Source organism: Ursus arctos, unplaced genomic scaffold (genome assembly GCF_023065955.2).
Source record: "Ursus arctos isolate Adak ecotype North America unplaced genomic scaffold, UrsArc2.0 scaffold_19, whole genome shotgun sequence".
In the NCBI taxonomy this organism is placed as follows: Eukaryota; Metazoa; Chordata; class Mammalia; order Carnivora; family Ursidae; genus Ursus; species Ursus arctos.
This window is the reverse complement of record NW_026622863.1, coordinates 15,685,189-15,701,399: the sequence shown is the minus strand read 5'-3', so window position 1 is coordinate 15,701,399 and position 16,211 is coordinate 15,685,189. Positions and strand designations below refer to the sequence as shown.

The window sequence follows — 16,211 nt, the reverse complement described above, 5'->3', positions numbered from 1 at the left end:
CATCATCTATGCTTTGCTTATGGGAATCATTTCCTAACTAGCCTCCTGGTCTACTTTGCTCCCACCAATGCAAAGTCACCAGTAATCTTTCACAATGCATTTCTAATTATGTTGTCCCCTCAACCCCATGGCTAAAATATTTTAAAGATTTTCACTGCCTTCAGAATAAAGAACAAATTCCTTAAAATTTTGCAAAAGTCTTTTCTTGATTTGGCCCCAAGTTGTCTTCTCAAGAAACCTATTATCCTTCACACTCAAGGTTCTAGATATACTGAATTACTTGTAGTTTTTCTAACTTGTCAGGTTTCTTTCTTGCTCATAGGTATTTGCACTTCCTATTGACTACACTTAGAACATGGCTCCTTCCCCAATATTTTCATTTATGGTTAATTCTTACTCACCTTTGAGGTCTCAGTCTAAAGACTGCCTCTTCCTTAAAGTTTCAGGGCATGTGAGTAGCACAGTTGGTTAAGCATCTGACTCTTAGTTTCAGCTCAGACCCTGATCTCAGGGTCATGAGATCCAGCCCTGCCTCGGGCTCGCAATGAAACATCTGCTTAAGGCTCTCTCTGCCACTCCCCTCTGCATGCTCTCTCTAAATAAATAAATAAATAAATCTTTAAAAAAATTTTTTTCTCTGACTTCCAAATTTATCCAGTTCTTATCATATGCCCCCAGCGCTTTTCACACAATAATGTAATTGCCTTTTTTTCCTATTCCTCTCTAGACATCTGCTTTTCCAAGATTATTAAATTCAGCAACTGCATTTGTTGGATTTTCAATGCATAAAACACGGTCTCACACAAAATACGTATTCAATAAAGAATTTTAAATAAATACTAAGATACTCATCAAGGTTTGATTACAAAAACAAAAAATTGGTAATTACGCAAAATGCCAAAATGTAGAAATGGGTAAACAAACTTGGGCACATCTACAAGGTAAAAAATAGCATTTTTCCTTTTCAAAATAGAAAAAGGTTTTTTAAATTCTTCAAAGATGGGAGCATAGAAATGACAAAATACTGAGTAAAAATCAAATAAAATCTGCATTACCAGTATGATGTGAATCTCGTAGACGGACAGAGGACAGACTGCAAAATATACAAATATGACGACAGCTTTTATATTTGGCTTTTGTATAACTTTTATTTGCTTATTATGCTTTGAAGTATATTTCTGATCTCTTGTGATGAATCAAATAAAAAATAATAGAAACGCCAAAGGGCTGCAGTGAATTCTGACTGCACCTGGGCCAGTATCCATAACCAAAGAAGTTGCATTCGCAGATGTGGAGCACTGCAGCTGGATTCTCGGAACACAGCTAATGCTGCAAGTTAGATGGGCGGCATATACTGGGGTCTGACACCAGTATCGAAGGCAGGAATGAAACCCAGGGAGCCAAGAGCAAATCCAGAAGGTGGAGCTCAATGAATGGCCAGGAGAAATTTCCCAGAATAGCTCCTAGTATCATAAATTATACCAATAACAATCTAGTCTGGATCTGGGTGGGCCAACAATGCCAAAATAAGGAGACTAAACAAATCAGTTTTCTGCAAGCAGAGAGAAATCTGAGCTGCTAATTAGGAACTAAAGTAGTCTTCCATTGCCTACATTAGATACGCATGGTCAGAATTAAGGTAATGATTTCGGGGCATGAGGGTAAATATAAGATACTTCTAGACTGATGTCAATAAAACTCATACTGGGCCCCACTGGCTAATGGAAATTAATTCCTCCATATATCTTCTGCAAAATGTGCACAAGTCCTAGACAGGGGCTAGAACAGTAAATGAAGGAATCATTTTTATGTTTTAGTAGGGTGTGGAAGCCAAAGGCAGAAAGGGAAGGGGAAGCAATTTTATGACTCTTCTTTGATAAAGACAATGTTCCAGCATTCTTTAGTAATTTTCAAAATGGAACTAAATAATAAATGTTCTCCTCGAAAAGAACAATTACCTAGTTAAATTAAAGAGTGTTTTCTTATGAGGATTGCAATTAAAAATAGAGGGCAAGAGAAACTTGCCTTAGCCATTTGCCATCACCCCAGGGTTTGTTGATCAACTTTATGCTTCATTTATGTCTCCATAAATCATACCATGGAATTAAAAGTGTGTGGCTGACATGAATATTGCCCACTTTGCAAAGGAAAGACAAGGAGCAAGAAAAACTTTATGCCAAAGCATGAAGCTATCATACAAAAATTCTTTACAATTATTATCTCTGCTTCCCCACAAAAGTGAGATTACTCTCTTGGTGGATGTCATAGAATTGAGGCTTTGAAATGGAGATGCCAAGCTGTAAATTACATTTCTGAATCAATTATGCCTCTATCAGAAAGGCTATAAATAACATGCAGAATTACCAGATGTGTAATTTTTTGTTACACTTGAACATTTGGTGCGTTTAGAATGTCTGAGTGAGGGACTTGGGTTAATCTGTGAATTTCACGGATTCATCTGACAAGACAGCAGAAAAATGTGGGTGAGAATTACGATGACCTTGCTTCAAGGAGACTTATCAGAACAAGGTCGACTCAGGAATTTGCCTACATTTTTCTGAAAAGAGACTTGGATGGGAAACAGTCATGGAGCCCCTTGGTGTTCATTGGCTGAATTCTCAAAAGAGTTGAGCAAAGGACACATTTGGTTTCGGATGGGTTCCTTGAGCAAAATATAATTCAATGATGAGCCTTCCTTTTGACAGCTTTACACTGATTTTATTTTGTCACCTTCTTGAGAAGTCTAAGCAAGAAACTGTTGGCCAGTACAATATGACCAGGCTCAGCTTCCAAAACTGAAACATCAAACAGTGGGTACATAGAAGGGCTAGAGTTATCGAACAGCGTCGGGCAGTGACCTTCCCAGGAATCTCACTTATTCCTGGGTCTGTTACACTATAGCATTTTTCCCCCTGTGGCAAGTTAAGCTTTTATTACTCTTATTTGTAGGTGAGCACTTGTGTTATTAAATTTAGAAGCTGTCAGTAATAGGACTAAGGGAAAAATATTCCTCTCCATTTAGGAGAATATAATACCCACCTTTTCCTGAAAAATGCTCAAGTCACGTCTTTGTTACTGCACTAGAGGAAATCTGACTCCCTCAGCAGAGTTAGGTAAATACTACACAATCAAATAAATTTTTATCGGCCATGCCTAGAGTTGACTACTGCTTCTTAAAGCTAGCAAATGGAATTAGTCTCTATGGTTTTTTTTCCTTAGCACAGCATAATAAAATGAACAAAGAGTATAAACCAGCTGGAGCCTGACAGATAAAATATATCTCAGATCACAAAGTTGAAAATGCCACACTGATTCCAACACAACTCAGTTTTCTTATCCATACAATGGATATAATGGCATCTAAATTCCAGCATTATTTTTTAAATTAAATTGGATAATGTTTGCAAAAGATTTCACATAATTCTCTATCTATAATTGGTCCTAGAGGAAGTGGGTCTCACTATCCTTTAGAGAGCTTTTTGTCTTCTTCTTCAATTCCACGTGCCTCTCCCCACATTTACCTTCCACCTACGATCGCCTGCTGCCAGGGAGAAGTGCTGCATAGCAGTTAAGACCTTAAACTCGGTCTGGGTTTGGATCCTAGTTCAGACCTTCACCAGCTTCTTGAGCTTCGGCTCGATATATAACTGACCTCTGCCTCTATTTTCTCATCTGTTAAATTGGGATGATAATAGTAACCACCTCTCAGAGATGATACTTTCCTCACCCAGGGAGTGCTTGTTTTCAGAAATTACTGAGCTAAAACAGGAAACGCACTCAGGGAACACTGCCTGGCACATAACAGCGCACAATAAGTGCTGCTTCTCCTACGAGTACTTCTAACATCTTTTGAACCCATTCTCCCTCCTCTGTTTTGTAGGCTTCAAACTTCCATTTGCATAGAAACTCTGTAATGTGCGAGAAATGTGTTGACTTCTTCTAGTTAAAATGGTCATCACCAGCTTTTGAGTAAGAGGATACAAAGTGGACTGGTGACAGGACCTCAGGAGAACATTAGCAGATGTCAAAGCTAACGCACTTAGCGAAAGAAAAATCAGGCTCAGCTATCATAATGGAATGCACCTGAACCATGTGAGGTGTGATAGCAAATCGTCCACGAAAGTAAGCAAGAGAAAAAAGGAGATGAAGAGGGTACCACAATCGTGTGCATGTGTGTGATATTCTAAAGGGATGTTCTTTAAAGAGCTGGAGCTCACCCATTAAAAAGACCTCTTACATCCTGATTTCCAATGATTAGAAAACGAGCACCTGGGGCACCTGGGTGGCTCAGTTGCTGAGTGTCTGCCTTCGGCTTAGGGCGTGATCTCAGCGTTCTAGGATCGAGCCCCGCATCGGGCTCTTCTGCTGGGAGCCTGCTTCTTCCTCTCCCACTCCCCCTGCTTGTGTTCCCTCTCTTGCTGGCTGTCTCTCTCTCTCTCTCTGTCAAATAAATAAATAAAATCTTAAAAAAAAAAAGAAAAAGAAAACAAGCACCTGTGCAGTTTTAGAATGCTACTAATAAGTGACTGCTCATGAAGCCTTGAAAGCATTGTGGTTTTTTGTTCTGATGGAGAGATGCATCCAAACGCAACGGATATCTCAACAAGTACGAAAGGCCCCATGGTTTGGGCTTTGCAATATCCAAAAGTATCTGAATTGTTTTTATTTTAAATACTGGGGGAGAAGTTGTCACATTAGAACTTGTTCATGCACTCGCCCTCATAGCGGATCCGTGAAGATGTGTTAACTCGAGAGTCAACCTTTCAACCAAACCCCAAAGATCCTGCAATATTCCATTGAACACTTAACATATGGTTACCCTCAGAATAAAGGATATTTTTTCCCATATAAGGATAATAATAGAGTAATATCAAGCTTCCGCACTGAGCTATAGTTGTCACATCCCATCACATTATACTGATAATTTGCACATTAAACATTCTTATGTGTTTAAGACATGCTGTTTTGCTCCTCTCTGAGCGACAGCTTTTTGGGAACAGAAGGAGAAGCATTAAAATCTTAGAGTTTACTCTTTAAAGCATATAGTCATCAGAGTTGAGTCATACAAAGAAAATTGATGGGGTCAAATCTTCTCTAAAGCCAACAGTGAAATGTGAGTAAATAAAAAGGAAAACTGAAGGATTCTACCAGTAAAATATATGATACAAGTTCAGTACAACTCACACAAATTTAAAGCAAAAGTAGGACAGCACAGGAAAAACTAAGTAAATTTGTAATTTAATGCTTAGTCAAACGTGGATAAACTGGCTATGAAGACAAAAACAATTATTCTCACAACATGAACATATTTAAAGATATGGCCTGTGGAGCATGATAACTCATGCTAGTCTATGATTTCCGAGTTAGTTTTTTGCTCTTATTTCTTTTATAGGATAAATAGTCTTAAACTGATTACAAGCAGAAAATGAAAGGATTGAGCCTTCACTGCTAAACTCGTGTGCACCTATTTTAAATATTTATAAAAACGATGGTTTTGATAGTATGTGAGCATTCTTCGGATGAATGGAGAAAATCCATTGTTATTGAAAATCTCTGACCCACTGAGGATATTTTATTAAAAAGTGATTTTGATAATTGACATAATTCTCAGCCTAGTTTCAGGCGAGATGGTATACAGAGAGAGGAAGATGGGCATATAGATTTGAAAATAGGAGCCAATGACAGAAACAGTGCGTCTACCCTGGATCTAACTTGATGAGGGACGGAAGTGAGGCAGCTGAGGCTGTGATTCAGGCAGTGTTAGCTTGGAGTTCGCACCCATGGGTTTTCAGATGACTCGATGTATCTGACCAACAACAATGGCATTCTCAATGTAAAAAAAAGAATATTAATTCTGTATATTCTCATTTATCACGTTAATACCTTATTTGTAATATTATATCTAATATGTTTTCCTCTAAAATGTAGCTAGATGAAAAAACTGATCCAAATTCTGGCTGGCTGATTTCTTCTGATAAGCCCATATTATACGCTTCAAATTTAAAGAATTAGGCTAGTAGCAGGCTACAGGGTTTTTTAAGATTTATTTATTTTAAAGAGAGAGAGAGTGTGTGAGCAGAGGGAGGGGCAGAGGGACAGGAAGAAAATCTCAAGCTGACTTGAGAGCCTGACTCAGGGCTTGATCTCACAACCTTGAGATCATGACCTGAGTTGAAATCAAGAATCGGTCACTTAACCAACTGAACCACCCAGGCACCCCTATAGTTGGTGTTTTTTTTTTTATCATAATTGATTCTACAAGACATTTTCATAAATGCCACACCCTGGACTGTTTAATATGCACTTGTTCACTTATCACATTTTCTTGTAACGAGATCCTTGTGAAATGAGTAAGCTTCGAAATGACGCGCCTCTGGTCTCATTCCCCTTCCCTACACTTCAAAGAAGGATGCTGATCTGGATTGGTCAAACTCCAGGATAATGTAACATGTCACAGACGGAGAGACTGGGAATGTCAAAGGAGTGAAAAGATCAAGCATACCCATTGAATACTCTCTCTTCACCCAGGTGCTTAATGGAAATGGGCCAAGGGAATATTGGGAGCAACCAAGGGTAGGTAGCAGGGCCACCACTATGCTGGCTTTGGGTTTGAATTTTCCTCCTGTCCTCAGGCAGGCATGCTCATACTTGGATGGCTAGAGATGACGTATGTGTTTTGGCTATACCAAGGTATAGCAGGGTAATTGTCTAGGTAAGAAGGGTCCAAATTTATGGATAGAGCCAAACCTCCAACTAGTAACGATGTATTACCTGTACCGGAAACTCACAAGGAGGAAGAATTTCTAGAGAAGCTATATTTTCAGCGGTTTCTACCACTATGAGTACATGTCCAGACAATTTCCTATCTCTGTGATGACAGAATTCCTAGGGTATTTCCTATAATTCCTTTTCTGAATGATCAACAGGCTTGTGTTACATTCTTTATCTTCTTTACATTTTATTCACCTCATATTTTGATAGATGGCATAAGGGACTTAAAGCAAGGTCACTGTCATTCTGTTCATGATAAAATTATGAGAACTGAGAGAATACACACTTATGCTTACACAATCGTTACTCACAGACTTCCTCATTCTTTCTTCATGTGCTTAAATTAGCCACACAAATTAGATTTCAAAGCATTCAGAGACAACTACTCATAATTTCACAGGTTTTATGCACAGTATTGGCACTTTGAAGGAAAATGCCAAAGATCTTCTACTGAAATAATTTGGGCCAATAACAGAATGCCGACTCATGGAAATAATTTAGACAGAAAATAGATTCAAGTTAACAAACATTTAACAACTTAAACAGTGACCAATTGATAATTTTTGTTGGTAGTTGGTAGAAAATTCTGGATTTGTGAAGGATTCATTATTCCTTGACAAACAACTGTTCACCACAGTTCATATAAGTATTTGAAAAGATAAACTGGGCATATTATCCTCTTAAAGACACAAGTAATTTCTGGTTTCACTCAAATAAAGAAAATCAGTACTTCCTTTATTCATTTTCTTTTTCCTTTCTTTGCTGTTATATTTTGACAGAGTACAGTGCGATAACTTTTTTAAACAAATGAGACCTGAGTTCAATTCCACATGAGCCACTTATTAAATGTTTGATCTTGAGCAAATTGCTTCATTTCTCAAGTTTCCTCATCTATACAATGGGAATGCTTACAAATGCGACTTACAAATAAGCCTGTTGAGAGAATTAAACGAGCAAATACCCACTAAAAGTATTCAACAAATACTGGGTCCTCTGTACTTAAGGCATTGTGCAGGCATGAAAGATACAAAGATATTTACAGAACACTTACCACATTTAAATAAATGAATTTAGTAAGGAATTATTTTTTTAAGATTTAATTAATTTATTTGAGAGAAGGAGCATGCAGGAGTTGGGGGGAGGACAGAGGGAGAGAATCTTCAAGCAGACTCTCCGCTAAGCACAGAGCCCAATATGGGGCTGAATCTCACAACCCTGAGATCATGACCTGAGCCCAAATCAAGAGTTGGACACTTAATTGATGGAGCCACCCAGGCACCCCAAAGACTATATTTAAATAACTAAGTTTAATTACTTTCAAATAATATTATTGGGACCAAAATGTGAAGATTGAATTAGGCTGCTCTTCAACCATGTCTGCCCCTTCTGTCATCAGATTCTTCTTTGCCCCACTCACACCCTAGAACAGAGACCATTTTTCTTGACTGACAAATCCATACCACCCCTGGCAATATTCACCATCATAATGCACATTCCCTTGAGTATGTGTTCTTTGTTATTAGGAAACATTGAAATTTAAAGGAACTAAACAGTCATATTTGTGAGAACAGAGACTGTATTTTTGCTAAGTATTTTATTCTCAGGAAATAATAAGTAATCGATAAATTTTGGTTGCACGAATGAATGTCTGCTTTGTTCCCAAAACCCCACTAGAAGAAGTTGACTGTGTTTTCTTAGTCAATCCTCCAAAGAACCCTGATAGTGAAATATAAATATTGTTTTACATGAAGAAAATCAAGTATCAGAGATGTTTATTGATTTGCTAACATCTCATATATACTAAAAGCCTGAGTTAGTATTTATGTCAAATCTATATAACTCCAAAGTTCTTGTGCTATCATCTACTTTGGCATCCTCTCTCCCTGCATGAGGTTGAATTCATCACAAAATAATATATAGATAGATAAAGATATAGATAGATAAATGCATTAGTAAAAACTTTATGACCTCCTGCCCAGAGAATAGTAATGGACTGAGCATCCCCACTTAAGAGATGAAGTAATTATAATAACATCCATAGTAATAACCATCGATACTTTCAACTTCCGTTAGAATTCCTTGAAATTTACAATTACTTTACACATTTGCTTTAGAAATGTTAAGTGACTTGCCCAGTGTCACATGCCTATATGTGATAGGGCCAGATTTCTCTGTGATTCCGAAGCCCCTCCACGAAATCATTCCTTATCCCCCAAAACATGCCAACAGTGTTGAAGAGGCAGGTACTTTGTGTGGACATTGCTTGGGAGTCTTCTTACAAATTGAAGAAAGGACTTTCTCTTAATTGCCCTCCGTTCCATTCCACTCTGACAGCCCAGTGATATAGGCAGGAAGACCCCCCTTCTGTTCACTGAAGGCTGGTCACGAGTAAGCCTGGAAATGGCCCTGAATACCGATAAGGTAACAACATCTGATTGCACCAAGTACTTCCCCAACAAGAGTATTCTATAATATTCTCTCTTTTGATAACAAACATTTCAAAGGAACCATAAAATATTAACTCTGGAAAATGTTTGGAAAACATATTGAGTCTGATCCAACCACTTTGCAGATGAAGAATCTGAGATACTAGAACTGACTTTCCCAAGGGAAAGTCAAGATTGATGAGAAAGTCAAAATGAAGATCAACGTTTCTTTCCCTCCTCCCTCCTTGCTTTCCTTCTGCAATCATTCATTATCTGTCATTTGATAATGACCATGTTGGACTCAAAAAATACAAATTGTTTTCCTATATATCTGTATGTGTGAATCTGTGTTTTGTGTGTATGTTTCTGTGTGGGTGGGTGTGTATGTGAGCACTCACATGTGTGTTTTCCAACAGGATTCTTGCCACTGAAGATATAAGGTTGATCTTCTAGGAATTAACTGTCTATTATTAGACAAACAAAATCATAAATAATCACCAAAAAAATACTCAGTTATACATGTCATGATAATGATATTGTCAAGATTGAATACCCATCCTTTGAGCCAAATCAGCTTGTTGGTGCCTTCTGTTTCTTAGTCTATAGCTTGTTTCTTCCCTCCAGATTGATTCTTATTGCCTTGTCAATTGCAGCCCTCCTAGGAGACCAGAGTGGATGACATTGTAACCCAGAGCAGACCTCAGGGACCAGCCCCTGTAGCCGGGACTATGACACTTCCCTTCCATTAACCCTGACTGAGTACTAAAGATGGAACATTTTGGTTTACAATTCCCTAAACACCTCTTGAGTTCAGCTTGCCTCAAGTAGGACCATACATCAGAATTACATTTTCCCTAGCTTCAATGCCTTATATTCTGGTTAGTTTCAGGGGATTCAGGTTTCAAGCACCAAACCCTGTTCTTAAAAGTCACTCTTTCAAATATTCAGGATGTTCTATTTGTTTGTTTTTAAACTCAGCGGAAGAGATTAAACAGAAATGGTTTTCCATTTAAGAAGAAGCTAGTAGAGAAGCTAGATTGTAATTAGTACAATCGGTGAGTATAGAACTTCTGTTTGCATGAAGGGTAATGCTACATCTTCCAATATTTATAGCTGATAGGGGCCACTGGTATCCATTTTTTAGAAGATTTTATTTATTTATTTGAGATACAGAGAGTGAGACAGACAGAGAAAGAGAGAGAGCACAAGCAGGAGGTAGAGGCAGAGGGAGAGGGAGAAGCAGACTCCCTGCTGAGCAAGGAGTCTGATACAGGACTCAATCCTAGGACCCCCCCAGGATCATGACCTGAGCCAAAGGCAGACGCTTAACCACCTAAGCCACCCAGGCACCCCACTGGTATCCATTTCTGCATCTAGTGAATGGTTTAGGGAAAGGGATTACTTAAAATTTTAACCAGTATGTTCTTTCCTCCTTCTCAAAAGAACAAATCTGTAATACTGTGAAGTATACCAGGGATAAACTTTAGAAAGAGCAGGTATACATCAGATTAGTGCTACCCATTAGCCAATATTTTTAAAGAAGTAATGGACATTGTCACACAACAATGATCAACCACAAAACTCACTAAATATACTATATATACTATAGATAGATAGATAGATAGATAGATAGATAGATAGATAGATAGATAGATAGATAGACAGATCTCCTATCCAAGTCAGTCTTAACATCCTGCCTGTTACGCATACTTGGACCATTTATTTTCATGAAGAAATAACATTAATAAGAAGAATAAGAAGATTCTATCAGGTTTCCATTATTGACATTTTTAATCATACACTAGCTCTGGTTTTCTAAATAGTCAACCTACTAAAGACTAATGCTACAGCTAATAACAGTCACTTAGACCCAGGAATAGTCTTCTGGTTTAAATCTTAAAATCTTTCTGTGTCTGACAGAAAGAGAAACAAATTTAAAAAAATAGACTGGTGGTATTTCTAATTCTAATCTGTCTTGCCATGTACTAATCTTTTCATCACATTCTGGAGTGAGAACAAATTATGGTTGAAATGGGTAAATACCTTGGAAGAGTTGTGTTAGGTAATATAGCAAAAACACCCTCAATAAATATTTCTTCTGAATCATCTGTACAATACGTATTTTCTAACAACTGCCCTGTCCCATTCACCATGCAATTTCTGAGAATGCCATGGGGTATAAGACTTATCCTCTCTTTTGGAGTCATCCAACCCTCTCTTTTGGAGCCATGCAAACAAATAATTAAATGCCCCTGCAAGGTCAATTCTCTTTTCTTTTTCTCTCCTCCAGCCATCCAAGATGTAGAAAGGAAAGAAGGCTAAGGGGAAGAAGGTGGCCTCAGCCCCTGCTGTTGTGAAGAAGCAGGAATCCAAGAAGGTGGTCAGTCCCGTATTTGAGAAAAGATCTAAGAATTTTGGCCTCAAACAGGACATCCAGCCCAAAAGGGTCTTCACCTGCTTTGTCCAACGGCCCCGCTATATCTGACTACAGCAGCAAAGGGCTATTCTCTATAGACGTCTAAAAGTGCCTCCCGTGATTAACCAGTTCACCCAGGCCTTGGACCACCAAATAGTTACCCAACTGCTTACGCTGGCCCACAAATATAGACCAGAGACAAAGCAAGAGAAGAAGCAGATGGTTAGCCCAGGCTGAGAAGAAAGCTGCTGGTGAAGGGGCGGTCCCCACTAAGAGGCCAGCTATCCTTCAAGCTAAGGTTATTACTGTCACCACGTTGGTGGAAAACAAGAAGGCTCAGCTGGTAGTGACCACATATGATGTGGATCCCATTGAGCTGGTTGTCTTCCTGCCTGCCTAATGTTGTAAGAAGCATGTTCCCTTCCGCCTCATCAAGGGGAGGGCCAGGCTGGGCTTCTGGTCTACAGGAAGACTTGCACCACTGTTGCCCTCACACAGATTAACTCGGAAGACAAAGGAGCTCTGGCTAAGCTGGTGGAAGCTACCAGGACCAATTACAATGACAGATATGATGAGATCTGCCATCACTGGGGAGGCAACCTTCTGGGTCTAAAGTCAGTGGCTCACGTTGCCAATTTAGAAAAGGCAAAGGTTAAAGAACAGGCCACCAAACTGGGCTAAGTAGTACGCTGTTGAATTTTCTGCACATAAAAGCAATAAAAAGTTCTCTTTCAAAAAAAAATGCCATAGCCAGAATAATAATACAGATGCAAACAAACCAACATGATGTCTCAGAAGAAAAGATAAATGACTCTGATCTAGGAGGAGTCAGGAAAGGTAACAGGAGGTGACAGGGGAGGACTGAAGAGGAGCATTTGAGGTACCCATGTGGGGGGAACAGGAAGAGGCAGGTGGAAAGTGAGGAGGCTGGAGAGCCCTAGTGAGATGAATCACAAGTTGTCCAACCATGAGTGAAAAGGAGAGCAGAAGTGGAGGGATAGAACTAATGCCATTCCTGTTCCTACATACCCACTAAATAGATACAGTTCTTCCGAAAAAAAAAATCTTAAAAATTAAACTGTTATTATTTTGGGGGGCACCTGGGTAGCTCAGTCGGTTAAACATCTGCCTGCAGCTCAGGTTGTGATTCCAGGGTCCTGGGCTCGAGCCCCACATGGGGCTCCCGGCTCAGTCAGGAGCCTGCTTCTTCCTCTACCTTTCCCCCTGCTCATGCTCTCTCTCCCTCTCTCTCTCTCTCTCACGCTTCCTCTCTCAAATAATTAATAAAATTTTTAAAAACTGTTACTACTTTTGGTAAAGATGATTGGACTCTTCCAAACTGGGAACAATTCCTAGTTTTTCCTTTTCCTGCTCTCCATTATAACTCATCCTTCTGCAGCTCCCCCCTCCCAACACAAGCCCCCAAGTCCGTTCTACAGTACTTGTTATGCAGAAGGCTGAATGATGAAAAGTTATTCAAACAGCACACTACAAGCTAACTATTCCAAGCGTATCTATTGACTGAAGAGATTTGCATTATGAACTAAGTCAGTGCAAAAAGACAATGGTAAATAGCAGCAAAAACAAAGAAATAGATCATTTAAATAAAAGAAAGGCGCTATCACCACCACGTATCTGTTTCTCCTCGGTTGAAATTTACCCTGGAGGAACCAATATAAACTAATATGAAAATATTGCTTCCGTTGTATAAAAGAAATCCAGCGGAATGGAATGCTAATTCTGTGTCTCTGATAGTCAAACAGGAAAACGAGGGATGCATTCAACTGCAGTACTTCCAGTGTTTGCTGTGCATACACTAAAATGCTGGAGACATGAAGATAAACAAGCCATAGTCATTGCTCCCAAGGATGTAACAATTCTTTAAAGGACACAAATAGGTAATTGCAATGCAAATTGGTCAAGTGTACAAAGAATGATACACAAAATGTCACGGGAGGATAGAAGAGGAAGGAATTATCCTACTGTATTAGGTTGATATTATATGGGGGAGGGAGGATCATTAACCATGAACACTGAAGAGGTTACATTTAAGCCAGAAGGTGAATAAACAGAAATGCTGATAAGGGTTGCAGATGATGCAGGAGATGGAGCAGGCTGTCAGGAAGAGGGAACAATGTACAAAGCCTCAAGAACATGAAATAATACGACCATAGCAATTATTTCTACAATGAGAAGAAAAAGTGAGACTGATGGGAAGCAGTTAAGTTATGGGAGCAGGGATGGGAGTTTAAGCTGAAAATGTTGCATGGAGCCAGTCTGTCAGGTCTGCTTGCTATATGCCAAGAAAGTTGAATCATAGCAGATGCTTGAAATGATAAGATTTGCTTTTCGAGAAGAAAACAAAAGTAGGGGACAAGGTGAAGCAAAGAGATTTTACTTAGGAAGATCTAAGAAGAAATTGTTTTAATAATTTGGAGTGGCAAATGCTGTAACCCAAATCAGAGTTTATATGGACTAGGGTAATTTTTATAATTTTATAATTCAGTAAAATTCAGTAATTTTTATAATAATTTTATAATTCAGTAAAAAAGCAACAACTAAAGAACATTAAATAATGATAAAGTGCTAAGCCTTTCTCTCAGCCTAAAGTGCCCATCCCAACTTTTTTTAAGTAAAAGCAGTAAGGAGCTCCACACAGATCTTGCTTTTAGAAATCCCAATAATCCTAATATATTTTCAAGACTTTGAATAGTGCCTAGCAAAGAGCAGGTGTTTGATACTACCTGGTGAATGAGCAAATGAATGAATGAATGAAAAAACAAACAGAATTTTATCTGGCATCTGACTTAGGTCAGGTTCCCTAGAAACTAGGCTTTGAGACAGGGACTGGAGTACAGGAGATGTTTTGGGAAGCACTCTCCTGAAAAACATTTGTAAGAGATAAAAGAAGCAAGACTAGGCAGAGAGAGAAGATAAACCACAAAGAAGCCTCAGTTAAACCTAGGGGGAGTTCTGCGTGGCAGTGTTAACCTGTTCTTGTACCCTAGGTCAACTAATCATTAGATGATCAACTAATCATTGGATGGTCAACTAATCATTGGTCAACTAATCAGGGGATGGTCAACTAATCATTGGTCAACTAATCATTGGATGAGGACCACCCACCTGGCTACAGGAAGTTCCCAGAGAGGGAATCAGCTCTGCACTGTTGTTAGCAGCCAACCAGCCCAGCCTCTGGGGAAAAGAATGCCTCATGCTTAATGGGGAGGTGAGTCTGTGTTGTGTACTGCAGTTTTCCACCACCTCCCAATTTACAAAGGAGGAAGCAAATGATTGGCGTAAACTGACAGCAGGCAGGGAGCATCAGGAATCAAAACGGCAGTTCTTCCAGTGTAAGTCCCAGGGCAACACCAAGTGCTTGTAAAGCATGTGGGCTACAACCCTATACTTACCACACCCCATCTGCACTTTCCCCAGTGTCCCTGGGCATTAGTTTCCTAATATAGAAATGGAACATAACAGCAGTGCTCATCTCACAGCATTCCTAAGAAATAAGATAATATATTTCATGGTGTACAGCACACTGGAAGCATTTGCTAAATGATGAAATAGTATTATTTAGGAAACCCTGAGATTACAAGAGTGATTTTCCCCATTTTTTTCCTGGGTAGTCGCCAATGAGTTATGTTGGGGAATTAAACTTTCCAAGTCTCAATTACCTAAAGTTCAAAGTTCCCTGGTGTTAGGAGCCCAGAGTTTCTTCTACAAGGTCAAATGTCTTCTATAGCATGAACATGAAGTAAATAAAAATTAATGACTACAGAGAAAGGGTTCGTTCCCCTAACGAGCATGGGTCTCCTGTGCAAGCACGTCACAGGACTGGGAAGACCCAGGAGCACCTGCCAGACCTGTGAGTTTAAAGAAGTTGCTTAAACTCCCAGAATCCAAGTTTCTTCACTGATAGTAGGACCTTCTTCAAAAGGTTGATTCGGAGAGTACATGAAAGAGTATCCACATGTAAAGGGCCAAGCAAACTGGCAGGGGGCACTGGCTCTTTAAGGGCTTCAAATTCCAAATATAACTTCCTTTTTGTTCTTGAGACCCTGTTCCTAGTTCTAGTACTTAATTATTCTTCCACGGAGCTGTGTGGGATTGTATTCCCAGCGACTCAAAATCAAACTAAGAAGATGCATGAAACCTCTTTACCTTATTATAAAGAGGAAGTGGGGTTTTTTAATTCAAGAAAAAAGGACATAAAAATTGTAAAAAAAAATTGTATATATTATATGAAAATAGTTACAATGTGCTATATTACCTATAGTTGAAATGATGCACCTTATCGTTGATTATGCCATGTCAATGTCTTTGAACCCTGACCTTGCACCCTGCTATGCAGTTGTACAAATATTAGTACAGTGCTTGAGGACAGAGATTATAACATCAGACAATTTACAGTCAAAACCTAGCTGTGCCATTTTACTAGCTATGTGATGAATTAAGATCCCTAAGCCTCAGTTACCTTACTTGCAAAGTGAACATGAACAATAGCATCTAATTCATAAGATTTTGTGATGAATAAAAAAGATAATGCATGCAAAGTTCCTTTATGCAGTAGCTGGGATTTGATAACACTTATC

The 16,211-nt window shown here is 38.9% G+C and overlaps 1 pseudogene; it reads left to right on the top strand.

Moving 5' to 3' along the window:
- Positions 1-11,490: 11,490 nt before the first annotated feature.
- Positions 11,491-12,294, top strand: LOC113251704 (60S ribosomal protein L7a-like; annotated as a pseudogene).
- Positions 12,295-16,211: the final 3,917 nt, after the last annotated feature.